The sequence below is a fragment of the Chanos chanos genome, chromosome 1, assembly GCF_902362185.1.
Source record: "Chanos chanos chromosome 1, fChaCha1.1, whole genome shotgun sequence".
Classification (NCBI taxonomy): Eukaryota; Metazoa; Chordata; class Actinopteri; order Gonorynchiformes; family Chanidae; genus Chanos; species Chanos chanos.
Window position 1 is genome coordinate 45,041,539 of NC_044495.1, and position 16,257 is coordinate 45,057,795.

The following is a 16,257-nucleotide window of genomic DNA, read 5'->3' on the forward strand; positions in this document are numbered from 1 at the left end:
TGAAACATAAAGGACCCATTGAAATCAATTTAAATCTATTTAGTCCTGCCTGAATGATATTGAAACGAGGCTTAGTTTCTTACCTAGGATGCGCTGCTTCTCTTGGAACACGGTCTTCCTGATGGATGATCTCATGATCCACACAATGGCATCCCGGATCCTGGCTGTCCACTTGGAGATGGTTTGGATGGTACAGACCTTTTGTGCTCCAAGGTTGAGAGTATGCACAACACATCCAAGCTTTATGATTTGGAGCTGTCATATAGCCACGTCCACATTTACAGCATTATCTTCTGTTATGGCTACAACCTTCTGTCTTACACCAAATTCTGCGTGGACTTCTCCTATCTCCTCAGCTACAACAGGGCCATTCTGAGACTCATACACTGCTTGAGTCTTTAGGACTTTCTGTCTCAGTTGGCCCTCATTTACATAGTGGAGTGTGACTGTGATATAGTGATCCTGTGTGATACTTGTCCACCCATCAGTGGTTATGGCTACTTTTGACACACTTGCAAGCTTGCCAATGAGGTTTTTCTTTTCAACTTCATACCAAGCAGGTATGAGGATGTTTGATAATGTGCCTCTGGAGGGGGGTGGTAACTAGGGTTAACGGCTGTGGTCATCTCTCTACAGTTGAAAATATTAATAGCCATAAGCAACAGAAAATTAGTTATCTCTGGTTGTCAGGACAGCTCACAATACACTAAGTTCAAACTTAAGCTACTTAACAGTTAGTGATTTATGCTATTCCAGCTATTGGCTACCAAGCACGCCTAAACCAACTGGACTCCACTGTAGCGAAGGGCTGTAAGTCTTTCACAATAAACTTGACAACAGCCCTGTCACATCCTGTTGCTTTTCCCTGTATCATTTTCCCTCGTCTAGTGATTGAGAAAGGGTTGGAATTGGGTGTCTGATTTCTGCTACTATCCACTGATGAAGCTGTGGCCACTGCTTGACTGATGTTGTCTAGGAGATTATTTAGGAACATAAATTACAAGTGCTTAAAGCTGATGCTAACCCTTATCCTGAGTTAATAACTACAGACCTATTTTTATAATGATAACGAGTGTTATCTTGACTTGACAAGGTCAAGACAGTTGTATTTTTCATTTGACAAATTCCATCAGCATCAGAGCCGGGGGCTGCCTTGAGGATGTAGGTGCAGCAGTTGCCTTACTAAAGCAGTCAAACACGCTGCACTGCTTCAGATTTATAGAATGTTGAATATGTAAATGTTTCATGAGGTTGCTGGTATTACCCCCTTTACACGCAAGTACCTTTTTATAGATATTGCATTTAGCTGCATTCTCATTAAATTTAGTAAAGTGAGCCCACTCTTTTGAGCGTTTCGCCCTGAAAGCCATGACTGAGGAGCACAGAATGACGCTCAGAATTCAAAATGGTTAAGGTTAGTGTTAGGGTAGGGTTAGCCAATCAGAGGCTAACTAACGCTTTTGTCACATGGAACAGAGCATCCCTTCCATTCCTCCCGCTGATCCAATCTAGCATCAACCATTTGAAAATGCCAGCTATATTAGAATGAATTAATGTTACATAAATACCGATAGCAGCACCATTTTTCCAGGAGCTTATCGACCTTTCCTGTGTGACCAGTCTGGTCTGACACTTTACTCTTTCTGGTCTCTGTGTTGTGTTGTGTATGATGTATAATAAGAAGATAACCACTGGTTAACCAACCAAGGGGCAGGATTTATTCACTCCTCATCACAGCATCCAGCCAACTGTGTGACACACAAAAACAGCAGTACAAGAACTTCGTAAAAGCGAGTTTCTACATGTATATCTCTGTTCAAGGTAAGACTCTTGCCTCTGTTTAGAATTTCTACCCCCTATACCATGCTATCAGCATGAGTACCGGTGTAAACCTACCTCTCCTCATTACAGCGTCCAGTCGACTGAGGAGAATTTACAGAGTAATGTCACAAGATGTCAGAGGTCACACAACAAAAGTACAATAAATAAAATAAAAGCTCCCCAAAAGAAATACATATACATAAGCATGTGTATACAGAAAAACAGCAAAGTGCATACAGAAACTGAAAATGGATTATTGGTGAAATATAAATGTATTACATTTACATATCGGCTACACCTCCCAGCCAGGGACTGGCTCCAATTCAGTACCAGTTCTTCATACCCATCCCTACTGATGACTCACAACTTTATATATCTGCAAGACCAGATGAACTCTTCCAGTACTCTAGATCAGCCAATTGTATTACGGACATTAAAGATTGGATGGCCAGTAACTTCCTCCTGCTGAACTCAGATGAGACTGAAATATTAGTCCTTGGACTCAAGTCCTCTACAAATAAGCTGCCTAAGCTTGACTGTGGTAAGGGAGTGGTTTTTTGGGGGGGGGTTTGGCAAACTGAGATGTTGATGCTGTCTCCTATTCACGTGTCTGTATTCACATGCAATCACTCAAGTTTGTTGACGATGGAATGGTCATGGAGTTGTTGATGTCCCGAGGACCCCCTGTGTGGCTCGCTGCTTCTCACTTGTCTTTTGTTTTTTTGGTTTAACGTTGCATTCATGAAGGATGCCAGAGTACTAGTGCTGCACTCAAATCAGAATCAAAGTCATTCTAAGACATCTCAAAGAACTCTACCCCATGGTTCAGGTTGCATAGTAATCTTGTTCCCGCTTTTCTTCTTATCTTCACCTCTCTGCTCCAACATTGGGGTATCCATTCTGAGGTCTACAAGGTACCAGCCCCAAGCATCTGCTCACAGCATGAGGCCTAAATACTTCTGTCCCTCCCGCAAGCCCCTATTTTGAGCCAGTGGCCCACCTGTGCTGCTGACTCAAACTGATTGTGGAACCAAGATCAACCTGTCCTTTATAGCCACATATAGTATGTGTATCAAGATGGCAGCATGGTAAGATGCAGCGGCTTCTTTGGACCAAGAATATGTTTGTTTTTGTTTGTTTTTTCAGTCTCACTGGTTGTTTCCAGATGTGTTACTGTTAAAATGTGTGTAAGAAAAACACATAGACTGAAATACAACCGCTGGACTCTACTGGAAATCAAGGAAAGATGTCCATATAACAACAGTTCCAATGGAGATGTGATAACAGAGGAGCTCTGTGACGTAGGCCTGCTATGCAAGCTAGGTTCTGAATCGCCTGCAGCAGTCATCCCGGCAAAGAGACGGCAAAGTGGTGCAAGAGGAAACATATGCGTGGTAAGTAGGGAGGCGTACAGGCTACGCTAAAAGCTATCCCCGCCAGCCTGGCCATCCCATCCATTATACTGGCAAATGTTCGCTCCTTGGACAACAAACTCAACCACATCAGACTACTGAGATCTGCACAGTGAGACATGAGGGACTGCTGTGTCTTCATATTCATGGAAATGTGGCTGAATAACAACATCCCTGAAGCAGCCATTCAGCTAATGGGGCTAACAGCTACCTGTGCAGACAGGGACACCAGCAAGTCCAGTAAGACTCACAGAGGAGGTTTGTGTGTTTATACCAACACAGAATGGTTTGCAAATGCTCTGCTGATCTCCAAATACTGTTCACTGCTGGTGGAATGTATTGCAGCTGAATGTAGACCCTATTATTTGCCAGGGGAGTTTACTGTCATTATTATTGTGGTGGTGCACATACCCTCCAATGCTAATACTAAGGACTTGCTACATGAACTGTACGAGGCCATCAGTAAAGCGCAGTCTCTTCACTCCAACGGATTTTTTTTATCATTGCCAGGGACTTCAGCCAATCAAATTTGAAAACTATATTACCCAAACTCTTATAGGTACAATAGCAATCCTAACACGGGGGCACCAAAAGATGTAGGTGTGATAGGATTATCAAATCAGTCTCATATAAATCAGTCTCATAAAGTTATTTACCATTAATTTTGGTGTTTAACACTTTATAATTAAACTGCTAAAAATAATAGAATAATCTAGTTGTAACACTGTGCTGCAGTCTTAGTGAGTATTGCAGTACTAATGTATTGCATTATACTACTAAATCTATAACAGTCATGAATAACCAGGTTGATGAAGGCAATTGGGAATACTTTGATGGCTGAGGCTGGCATTCAGTGAATATTGCAGCAGAAACAGACAGGACAACAGCTTATTCCAAAGATACTATTTATTAACATAACCAACACTACTTTACAAACTAATACTGATATGGTACAAGCAATAATCAGTAGCAAATAGAATGATCAAGGCACAAATGGTAATATGATGGTTATGAGGCTATGTACAAGTATTCAGTGGAAGACTGACTGAGTGCAAGAGTGGAGATGCATGCATGTGTGTGTGTGTGAATGTGCGTGTATGTGGGCGTATGCCCAGCTGCGCACTGGACCCATTGCAGTTCACGTATCGCATAAACAGATCTATAGACGATGCAACTTCGCATGCACTCCACCTGGCTCTGACCCACCTGGATCAACGAAATACCCTTGTGAAAATGCTGTTCATTGACTCCAGTTCAGCTTTCAACACCATCATCCCAAAGCAACTGACTAGTTATCTCAGCCTGCTGGGGCTTAACACCTCCATCTGTGACTGGATTCTGGACTTCCTCACTGGGAGGTCCCAGACAGTGCAGATCGGCAGCAACAGCTCCAACACCATCACGCTAAGCACAGGTGCTCCTCGGGTGTGTGCTGAGCCCACTGCAGTTCATGTTGCTGACCCACGACTGCACATCCAGCTCCATCATCAAGTTTGCAGACGACACCACTGTAGTGGGGCTCATCAGCAACAATGATGACACATCCTACAGAGAGGAGGTGCAACGACTGGCAGACTGGTGTAAGGACAACAATCTGTCTCTTAACGTTGGCAAGCCCAAAGAGATGATTGCTGACTTCAGTAGGTCCAGCGCTGACCCCTCCCCACTCAGCATCAATGGTGACTCGGCAGAGCAAGTGAAGAGCACCAGTTCCTTGGTGTTCATATTGCAGAGGACTTCTCCTGGACCACCAGCATCAGCTCCCTGGCCAAGAGAGCCCAGCAGCGCCTGCACTTTCTCTGACGGTTGAAGATGGTGCACCTTCCCGTGCCCATCCTCACAACCTTTTACAGGGGCACCATGGAGAGCATCCTGACCAGATGCATCACTGTCTGGTGTGGGAACTGCTACACCTCCGACCGAAGAGCTCTCCAAAGGGTTCTGCGGGCAGCAGAGCGGATCATCCACACCTCTCTCCCCTGCCTACAGGATATATTCAACCCCCCGAGCCATCCACAAGGCCACCAGCCTTGTGGCTGACTCTTCCCACCCCCCCACCCCCATGGACGGTTTGGGAGAACACTCTGCAGCATCAGGAGCAGGTCTGTTAGATTGTGCAATAGTTTCTTCCCCCAAGCAGTCTGGCTGCTGAACACCATGCTGCCCCCATCCTGCCTTGTCTCTATTCTTCACAACCTGCTTTGACACTCCCCAGCCACTTTATTGGACAATTAAAAGACAATGCACAGATACTTTGTAAAAGGTACAAAAAGATCCTTCCATAGCTGCCAATGTTCAACACATGCACACTATGGCTGGTTGATCTAAGTTGCACTCTGTTTAATGCTTACATACTGGTTTAGATTTACAATGTTACACTTTATTTATATTGCACTCTCTGTCTATTTGCACAGTTCCTGTTCACATACTGTTTTACTGTTCTACAGTTCTACATTGTTACATTTTATTTAGGTTCAGTGCACTGTGTCTTCCCAGTGTGCCCTCCACCCCTCTAGTTATATAGAGTCCTTTAGTATAATGTTTCCTACATTTTTAGCATAGTCCTTTCTTTAACAGTGTATTTATTGCGTGTCTGACTGTATGTGCTGCTGTCTGCCTATGTCTCACCATATGGTCCAGGGAGGATGCCATTTCAGCTGTGCTGTGTGCTGCGCTGTATATGGCCGAGATGACAAAATTCTGCTTGACTTGACTTGACATCATAATCTCAGTTTTCACTAAAGTAAAGCTTATCATTCTCAGTCATTATACAGTTTGTCTTGAAGATGAACTTACTGATATGAACACGGCTTGATTACCAAATTAATCCATATCTGATACCACCCAGAACTCCTGGAACATTTGTATATTAGGCCTAACTCTTAAACTGTAAAGAAATTATATACTGTAAATAATTTCATAGACCATTGAATCTGGTTACCCTTGACTCATTTTAAACTGTATGTGTCTCTATTCTGTGTGCTGGCCAGAGGAGGATGGGCTCCCCCAGTGTCTTGGTTCCTCCCAAGGTTTCTTTCTTCTGGTCACATCATTAGGGAATTTTTACTTGTCAATTGGGGGTTTGCTTGCCAATTGGGACTTGCTCATTGGGGGTTTAGGCACAGATCTCTGTAGAGCCGCTTTGAGACTATTTCTGATTGTAAAAAACGTGAATTTGAACTTAACAGCCATATGAGATTTTGAACAATTTTAGACAAAATTTGGCTGGATTGGGTATATTTTGAACTGGGTAGCTGTGAGTTGACCATTTTAGTCAAGCTGATTCACAATACATTATATGTACTGGAGGTCTAGTAGGTGGTGACTGAAGAGTATCAACTCCTTAACTGATGAATTATTTCAGTATTTGGAGCGGCTGTCTGTATCTTCCAATGCAATTTCTCTGTGAATGTTTAGTGTACATGACCAGGTACCTCAGAGAGCTTTTTCTTCTGTGTGTAATCTGTGACTGTTGGATCAGAATACTGGCCATAGTTCTCATTCAAACAGCAGAGCTGCTCTTTTTTTATCTTAATTCTCACATCCTTGTTCGCCAACACCTGAAGATGGTTTGAAATTCATATTTCTCAGTTTGATTTTCACAGCTGTCATCATGTCTGTGAATATTTTATTTATAATTACCTGTGTCTCAGGGCTTGTGGCAGAATAGTGTTTAGGATAGCGCTCTGTGGATCCAACATGAAACAGTTCAAAACCTGGCCAGTAGAGGGGGCAAGATGGAAGCAGTGTGCTGTTATGTTTCTGCCTGGCTATTTGGCATCCTTTTCACACAGCTCTAAGCTCTAACCAGTGTATATCACTTCACAGTAGAACAGCACACCTGAATAACTGCTAGGATGCATGCCAATGTCTACATATGTTAGCCCAAGACTAAACCTCTCTCCATATACCTTGTACTCAAGGTGGCAAAAACAGTCTATGATGGATTAGCCATTTTCTTTAGAATGCAGAAAAAAACAAAATAATCCATTTCAAAGTAATCCATTCTCACTGATCTTTTTTTCTGAGCTGCTCTTTTAAACCCTCTTTGTTTAACTTACTGTCCTTAATAATATATGTGCCATTCTTTTATATAGCTCCTTTGCTTTCCTCCATCTACCCACTGAGACATGTTTATCAGATAATTATCTTGCAAATTAATCCTGTTCATTAATAATGTTGTTTGATGCACATAACACTTTACAGCCCACGCTACCCCCTTATATCACAAAATGCAAACCTTCTTTCCTTACCGAGGATAAGAAACTCTACAGTTGGTGGCAGGTCCTTCTCCTACATGGCTCCAATCTTCCAACCAATGTCCAGGATTCTGACACACTCTGTCAGTTTAAGTCTAGACTAAAAACCTACTTATTCAGGTTAGCATATATCTAATCATCTTAGTCAAAGAGGTTGAGCTGGTAGACCATGGTCATGGAGTGTTTTGGATAACTGAATGTTGATGCTGTCTCCTCTGTATTCACATGCGATCACTTAAGTTTGTTGACAATGGAATGGAGAGCTGCTTCCTGCCTTTTGTTTTTTGGGTCAACGCTGCATTAAATAGAACTGCCTTAGCACTACTGCTGCACTTGAATCAGAATCAATGCCATTCTAAAACATTTCAATTTGATTAAACTTTGTTTCCTCCCTTCCTTTATCTTCACTTCCTTGCCCCAACACTGGGGTATCCATTTTGAAGTCTACAAGGTTGTAATCCCAAGCATCTGCTCCCAGAATGAGGCCCATATACTTCTGTCCCTCCTGCAGGCCCCTGTTCTGAGCCAGCAGCCAACCTGTGATGCTACTCAACCTGAATACAAACCAAGAACAACCTGTCCTTTCTAGTCATGCCAAAATCTCAGTTTTAACTATAGGAAAGCTAATTACTCTCAGCCACTATATGGTTGGTCTTAAAGACAAACTTACTGATATGAACACTGCTTGGTTATCAAATTAATCTACATCTGATACCACCTAGAACTCCCAGAACCTTGTATATTAACTCTTTTAAACTGTAAACGTATCACTGTATACACTTTATGCTGTATACTGTAAATAGTTGTATAGACTATTGAATCTGTTTACCCATGGACTCATTTTAAACAGTAAATGTATATTTTCTGTGTGCTGGCCAGAGGTGGATGGGCTCCCCCTGTTGAGTCTTGGTTCCTCCCAAGGTTTCTTCCTCCTATTCGCTCCATTAGGAAGTTTTTCCTTGCCACTGTCATCTTGGGCTTGCTCACTGGGGGTTTGGGCACTAATCACTGTAAAGTTGCTTTGAGACAATTTTGACTGTAAAAAGCACTATACAAATAAACCTGAACTTGAACTTTGTTAAATATGTACTACTCCTTACACTTCATGCTACAAACATATCTCCTAACTCTTCTCTTCTATGTTTGTTCCCCATCAGTTTACATATTTTTACTTTATCATCATTGTCATTAAACTCTGTTAAACAATATTTCTTGGGTTGCATAATCCCCTGCTCAAAAACAGAGAACAGTTTTGTTGTGTGTAAATTCTTAGGTCACATTTTTCTCCTTTTAATCCCCTCAGGCACAAACCTCTGTTTGTCAGTAAAGCTGGCCTGCTTCTGCCCTCGTCATGGTTACTATTTGATTTGTGTTGAGGAGTGAGCCTGACTAACTGACAAACTTTTGTGTTTTTCACCATTTATTCTAAGTAATGTGATGTCATCCACAAGCATTGACACTTTTAGATGTCCAAATCAGTATGATATGTTACATGTTAGCTCAGATTTTCGCTTCAGATAGGTGAACTTAGTGAGAAAAAGAACTGATTAAGCATTTAAACCACTCAATATCGAAGTGCGTTTTCAAGTTCTTAATTACAGCAGCACATCGCTAGGTGTCAGTCTCGGTCAGAAGTTTTCCACCATTACTTGTACATGACAAACTTCAACGGGAGTTACCATTCAAAATCTTTTTTTTCCCCCCACTTGGGTTATGTTAATGAAGTTATCTGCAGTTGTAGGGTGAGCAAGTATGTTTAGGTTCAGTTACTGATTATTTTATAGGGTGTGCATTGTGCATTTTTTTTTGGAAATCATACCGCCATAATCGGGGAGAAAGTAAAAAGACTGGGGAAGAAACTGACTCCTGCATAAGTTTGTCCTGTCGAAATAGTGACCTCTCCATCATCTCGTGGCTTTTGTTTAAACCCAGAGCTGCTCTTGTTAGCTCGTGTCTGCGGCATTAACTTTTGTGTTTAGTTCTCTTTGAAGTCAACCCTGCACAAACTAAATCTTAATTCCTTAATAGAAACGTCTATGGATGTCTGGCAGTTTCTGACGATAAACATTGTTTACAAAATACGTGGAAATGGCTAATATAAGGCAATAGGCCTATAAGGCAAATTATAAGCGTAAGCATTATAAGCATAGCGCCCCCAAATCGTCAAAGTGACCACAAAGAAGCCACGTTAACGCTGATTGCTTTGGCTCCTTAGTTAATGTTTCCCAGACCGAGGTGACGAATGACCACAAACGTATGGAGTGACCAACGATCGCTCTAAGTGCTTAAACCCTACAAGATCATTTGCCGCAATGCGTTTGTACTCAGAGGAGTCTCTGAGCCTGTGGTTCGAAACAAACTTTAGCCTACTCTGTATCAAGCGCATGTAAAACTCAGAGAAATCGAGGCCCAAATCGTTACAAATTAACCTCATGTTTCAGACTCCACAGAAACAAACAAATCATTTCGCAATAAAGCTACATTAAAAGGACACTTTAAATACAAGTATATGAAAACAATTTAAATGTATACATCGTCACGCAAATTTAATTGGAGCGAGCCTTTACCTCACAAAGCTACCGTCTCTACGACAGCTCACCCAAGTCTACGCTCTCCCCACATATGACCTCAGCAAGCAACCTAATCTGGGGTCAGCCAAACTACTGGGTTAACCACGACTGGTGTTTAAAATACAATAGTGTGACTTAAATCTGAATCTACTTTTTAGGACTGGGGTAATTAGAGTACCTGGGTTTGTGTGTCTAGTTATACGTCATGATCTTTCGTCACGGCACATTCATTGAGTACGACGGAGCTATTGTTGTGCGCATGAGCACAAAGTTCATATTCCGCTGGGGAGGACTCGGTAGGAGAACTTAGCAAACTGCAAAAGTAGGAACGTCGAGCGACCTGTGAGCCTGTGTGCGTCTACCAAAAACGTATAGAAATACGATTATTTTTTGATAGAACAGAATTATCGCAGCAGTATCGGCAGCAGCAACATTTAAAGGCTTCATTTCCCAGATCAACTTCACGGCACGCTCGCAAAGCATTTCAAAACAGCTTGCACCGAGAGGGTAAGTCAGTCAAATACACTAAGTTGTGACAATTTATATCAAGAAAACTTGGTGTAGCTGTGTAGACAAACAAGTGCAGGCTCTCATCAGCCCGTATTTACTTACAGCCGTGTGACACAGAGTTGAGTTGTATTTTCTTAAAATGTACCAAAGTGCTTTGTCAGTGCAGTCTCATTTTAAACATGCTCTTGTTGTAAAAATTGGATTTCGCGAATTTCCATAGCGCAGGTCGGATGTTTAAGCTGATATTTGATATGCTACTTGTGGTGCTCTCTCTTACTCACACACACACACACACACACACACACATTTCGTCAGAGCACATGAAAAACGTTGTCTGTATATTAAAGCTTTGTTGCCGAACTTTGAATACCCTGGTATGACTACACGTGTCGAATAATGTTGTTTGAACCGTCACACCTGATATTTATAACGGTGTGAACATTCGACATGTCATGACTTTACGCCACATTTCATCCTTCACAAGAGTACATGTTTCTTCAGTCTCGGATGGGTGCCAGTTACATAAATAATAAATAATCATAAAAAAACTTAATTGACTCCTTCAAAATTAAGGGCATCTGGGTTGATATTTGATTGCACGATGATGTTCCATAGAGACCTTTGCATTCTCGAATGTTAAAATATTTAAGATGGGGAGCATTTTTGTGTGAAGCAGTGTTACCCGTTCGTAACCTGTCAGTATTGGATAATACGCAATGGTTTTTCTTAAAGAAAAAAGTATTTACATGTACAGTGTGTGGAAAAAAAGTGACATGAAGTCATTGATTAATATTGTGCCTTGGAGGAGTTGCAGGCATTGACTCTTGACACAGTGTGTGAGAACTGTGTGTGATAACACAGTGTTTGGTAATGTCACAAAAGCCACAATGTGTATGAGTTAAAGGAATTGTCATCTGCTCTGAAATATGAGGGTGAACAGGAAGCCACTCTTGGGAATATGTGAAGCCAGGGAACTTGTCTTTCTTTCAAATGTCATTCCGTGGACGCCTCCACCTAACATTTCAACAAGAAACAATTCAGAAGTGCTCTCCCAGAATTGGTTTCCAGTGTGCTGTGACATCCATCTTAAATCAGAGGCTGTGTCTGCCGGGGGGTGGGAAATTTTTGAGGAGAATCATGAGAGAATTTGGTCCATGCTCGAGGTGTTCAGTGTGTTCCGCTTTGTTCTGAAAGAGGAACGTATTTGAGAGGAGAGGAGAGAGTCCTGAAACGTTTGAATGATGAAGATTTCTTAAACATTCTCTCAGCTATGAAATAATTGCAAAAATCTCTTTCATATGTCTTTTTGCCCCTCATAAGGCAATTTTCTCATATTATTTTGGTATAATAAGATTGTTTCCAGCCAGCAACAATGGACTGTCCCCAAATACCAGTCACTGGAGTGCAAGAGTTTATTAGTTTGCAATTTACTCACAGAGTTTATTTTTGACTCCAAGTCTAATGTTGAGTCCAGAGATGTTCTAAGATCTCTCAAGGTTAAAATCTGTTGAGACCTTTCTTTTGATTTTTAACTTGTTCGTTATCTGAACTCTTACACAGCATGTTCTGTCTGTTATTTATCACTAACATTCTTTCTTCAGTTCTTACTCTTTGTGCTAAAATAGATTGCTGCTATTCCAAAGTGTAGTGCTATGTTCAAACCCTTGAGAATGCTGATTCGTGGTAGAATAGTGCTCTTTTCCTTTTCATTTAAAAAGAGTGTATATAGCAAGGGAAAACAGCCAGCATGTCCCTACTCCTGCATAAACATAGAAGAATGTGTGTTGGGTTAACTACCGTGTGTACATGTGGCTGCAGGCACTTCATTTTCACTTCACTGAGAAAGCTTTACACACAGGGATCAAAGCATAGCAGCTTCCACTGAAGGAAAATCTTTCCTCTCTCTCACTCTCTAGCACGCTCTGTCTCTCAGGCTATTAAAAAAGCAGCCTGATCCTCCTTGTTTACCTAGAGGAAATTACTTCCGCTTTCCTGCTTGGTTAGGACTGTTTGCAAATCTAATCTGTCCTGCTATCAGTGTAACTCTGTCATGCCCCTCACTCAAAGAGCTGTCCACACACCACCCTCTCCAGGCTGGGTCCCAACGTGGAATCGCTGTCTGATGGGAAAATCCCCTACGTTTGGTTAAGAGAGAAAGGGAATATGACCATTTAAAAAAAAGAGTATTGCTGTCCTTATTTTTCTTTGATTTGTTTATTCTGTTTGTGTGTTTCATAAGGAGAGCTGAAGGGTTGATCTGGAGATACAGGAGAGACTTCGGTAAGCTCTGTGCCTAAAGGACTTCCTGAGTTTTTGGGATGTTGGCCATCTGTGAATGTTCACAGATTAACCTAAGAGCAGTTATTTAGACAATCAAAGTGCTGGTGCAAACTTTAAACACATTGTTGATTCACCACTAGCTCATTTTGTAAGACTGACCCAGAGTCAGTGAGTGCGCTGGGAAGCAAAGGGACTCAGTTTGTAAGACTGACCCAGAGTCAGTGAGTGCTCTGGGAAGAAGAGGGACCCTGGCCTAGACGTGCTGGGAAAACACACGCCGTGTTTATGAAAAAACCACAGCAGCCCGGCTGTCTTTCACAGCATTGCAGTTCTGACTGTAATTGTTCAGTGTTGAAAGCAGTGATTGTCATAGCAGTTTCCACAGTGTAGCCAGCTTACATTTAGCTTAGCTTTGTCAAATTAGACATGTCTAGCATGTCACTGCAGCCACAAACAGAGTTTCAGAGCCTATGGCCCCATGTAGGCTGTAAAATCAGAAGCCCACTGTGAGATATGGGGTAATTTGGGTAAACTTGTTTTCTACTATATACACTTCACCTTCTTTCGGGTGCAAACACTCTTCACTAAAGGTGTATGTTTGGGGAATTTCCATAGTAACTAGGGATGATGTAAACATGTGACCTGGTCAATGATCATACGTGAGGCATGTGACACCACTGGACATGCTGGTAGGACTGAGTTTGCTACAGACTAACCTTGGGCACAGAGAAAGTTGTATGTATCGTCGGCCGGACTCACCTGTGCCCGCTGACATGACATGGTACAGCAGTCAGAGGCTGCTTTGACTTGCTCTCCTCAATGGGAAGTAAAGGAACAGACCTTGCTGAGAGTGTATTTAATTCCATTTCTTGCCAGCAGCTTTCTCTGTATAGTTCGGAGTGTCTTGGGGCTATAATTAACTTACAAATTTTATCAAAATATTTTTTCGCTAGGGATTTTAATCACAGTAAAAACTGAGATCTGAGTTTGTGCTAAATCAGTAAGGATTAAGATGCAGTGGAGATAAATGTTCAGCAGAAGCAATGAATTTTTTCTACTCTGTTTCAATTTTCATCCATCAACAGGACAGTTTTATTGTTTGTTATTTTGTGAAGACCCCTCTCATGAGCAACAGTGCAGGAGTCATCCTTAAAGAAATGCATTGAACAAAATTTTCCCTGGCTGTCAATTCAATCACAATTCCCTGTTGATACAAACTGGTGTGATAAAGCCAGACTGATGGCTAGTGTTTCCCTGTCAAGTCACTTTTAGACTGCTTTAACTGAAGTGTCTGTGTATTAGTTGAGAGACACTTAGATTTTACAGGGGTACTGTAATGTGGTGTTGAGGGTGTATTCCTGTCCTTAGAACACCATCAGAGATTATTTTTTTCCTGAGTGAGTCCAGTGGAAGCATGTGTCCCTGAGGCCCTGCCCACGGCACTCTGATTGGCAGGAGTGAAGGGCCTTTTGTCCAGCAGATAGGGGCCTGCTGGTGCAATAGGCTTTGAAGTCTGAGCCCTGAGAGTGTAGTCCTTGTCAGGGACATCTGTCAGAGAGCTGAACTAGGCTTTTGTATGTGTGCAGTGTTCTCTTTTTCCCTCAGACAACTGCTTCTGATGGACTACTCCTACAGGCTTTTAGTATAGACGATAACACTCACTGAAAACAAACAGGGAAGCAGTGTAATAATGCTTCGCAAAAGTTGCATCCAACAATACTCCCAATACTCGTCTCAAGTGCTAGCTCCCAGTTCTCACTTGCAATGCCTGTGTCCAGCACTAGCCGTGCTTGACTGGGAGTGAAGAGTTGTGTATAAATTCCAGTCAAGTGAGTGCTTCATTAAAGATATCTCTAATGGCCATCTCAGCATCAGCTGCTTTGTGAGAATCAAGCATGTGTTTTTCTTCAGTAGAAAGCCCTGATTCACAGTGACCTACTCATCTCTGCAAGGATGCATTGTAAAAGTTGAATATGAGTGTGGTTCACATGTTTGAACCTAAGGGTGAGAAGCTGACAGAGAAGAGAGACTGTAGCATGCCATGGCAGCTGTGATTACATCCTGTAAAATCTCTCACCCCTCAAAGCAGTCGTTTTTGTTCTCTGTATTATGAAGCTTTTGTTTCCACAGACCTGACATGTCAGAGTTTAATCTCATAGTTTAAGTCATTTCTGAAAGAATGGGCCTTTACCTATTGCTGTCTGTTTTAGTCTGCCCTCCTAAAATCAGGCTAATACAGAGAATCATGTTAAATGCACTGATATATTTAGTGAGAAGTTATGCATAAACATTTTCCTCTGATTTATTCATGATCAGACAAATGGTCTTGAGTTTTTCCCTGTTACTGTAGAGTTTACTTCTCCCTGATGTTGTAGCCAACCCACCTCAGGAGTTCACTGTGTTGACAAACCTTGGGGGATGTGAGGATGTATGAGTTTTAACCTGCAGTGAGTTGTGTATGTGCTGCTTTGTTTAGCCCCCAAGGCCTGTGCCACCCCAGGGCCCCAGTTACTGAACAGGCAGTGTCCCGAGCCTGTCCTGAGTGAGGGGTGGGTTGGTGGATAAATGTATAACTTAAGTGAGTTAGTCTTTTTTCTCACACTAAGTTATCACGGTGGCTCTTGCTGGAAGATGTCCAAGAAAGGCAAAATTTCCCATGTAGGATGTTGGCCAGATAGATACTAGATTACTGGTTTCATCCCATGCCAAGCACCACCGTGAAGACCCCAGAACTAAACTGCCCTCTAATTCTGCCCTGAAAAGATCACTCCTGGGCTGCTCTGCTGTGACTGCTTGACGAGACATGTTTTAATTGGCTGTTTCGATAGCTCCTTGCAATGGAACATGGTGAAAAACATGAGTTTGGGAGAGAGCAAATGCAGCATTAAGTTAGTCATTAGCTCTGTTCTCTGCCTTGTTCTGAAACCTTTCCTGGCTCTTATTGAAGGGTCTGAAATAAAGTGAGGAAAAGATAATCAGAGGGTGGCTGGGCTCAACTCAGCTGCTCCTTTGGTTTCTAGGGAATGGAATGCACAAGCCATGAGTGGAGCTGGTAAATTCCAAATTTCAGAATTGCGGCAGGAACAGACAAGTCCCAAAAGTACAGTAGATTCTTTTTTTTCCCCCTGAGGTGCAAAGTGCAAATTTGACTTGTTATTCAAATATTCTGATGTTGTACCTTTGTTTTTAGTCTTTGTTTGGCTGGGTAAGACATTGCAAAACTCATGTTAAACATGATTTCTCAACTGAATCCAGTTTGTATTTTGTAAAAAGTATGTTTTTTGAGCCACAATACGTGCTGAATGTTTTTAGAGACGCTTAAGTTGTAACTTCTATTCATTCTGCCTGTGCAACTGTTACAAAAAGTTGAGGGAGTTGTTTCAATGTATGCCCTCCATAATGGGC

General features: G+C 41.9%; 1 protein-coding gene across 1 annotated transcript in view; it reads left to right on the top strand.

The window, feature by feature from the left end:
* The first annotated feature begins 10,369 nt into the window (after positions 1 to 10,369).
* Positions 10,370 to 16,257, top strand: part of kank1a (KN motif and ankyrin repeat domains 1a) — a 56,889-nt gene continuing 51,001 nt past the window's right edge. The window contains exon 1 of the mRNA XM_030787844.1: positions 10,370 to 10,569. The gene's annotated coding sequence lies outside the window, so the exon portion shown is untranslated. The remainder of the gene's footprint in view (positions 10,570 to 16,257) is intronic.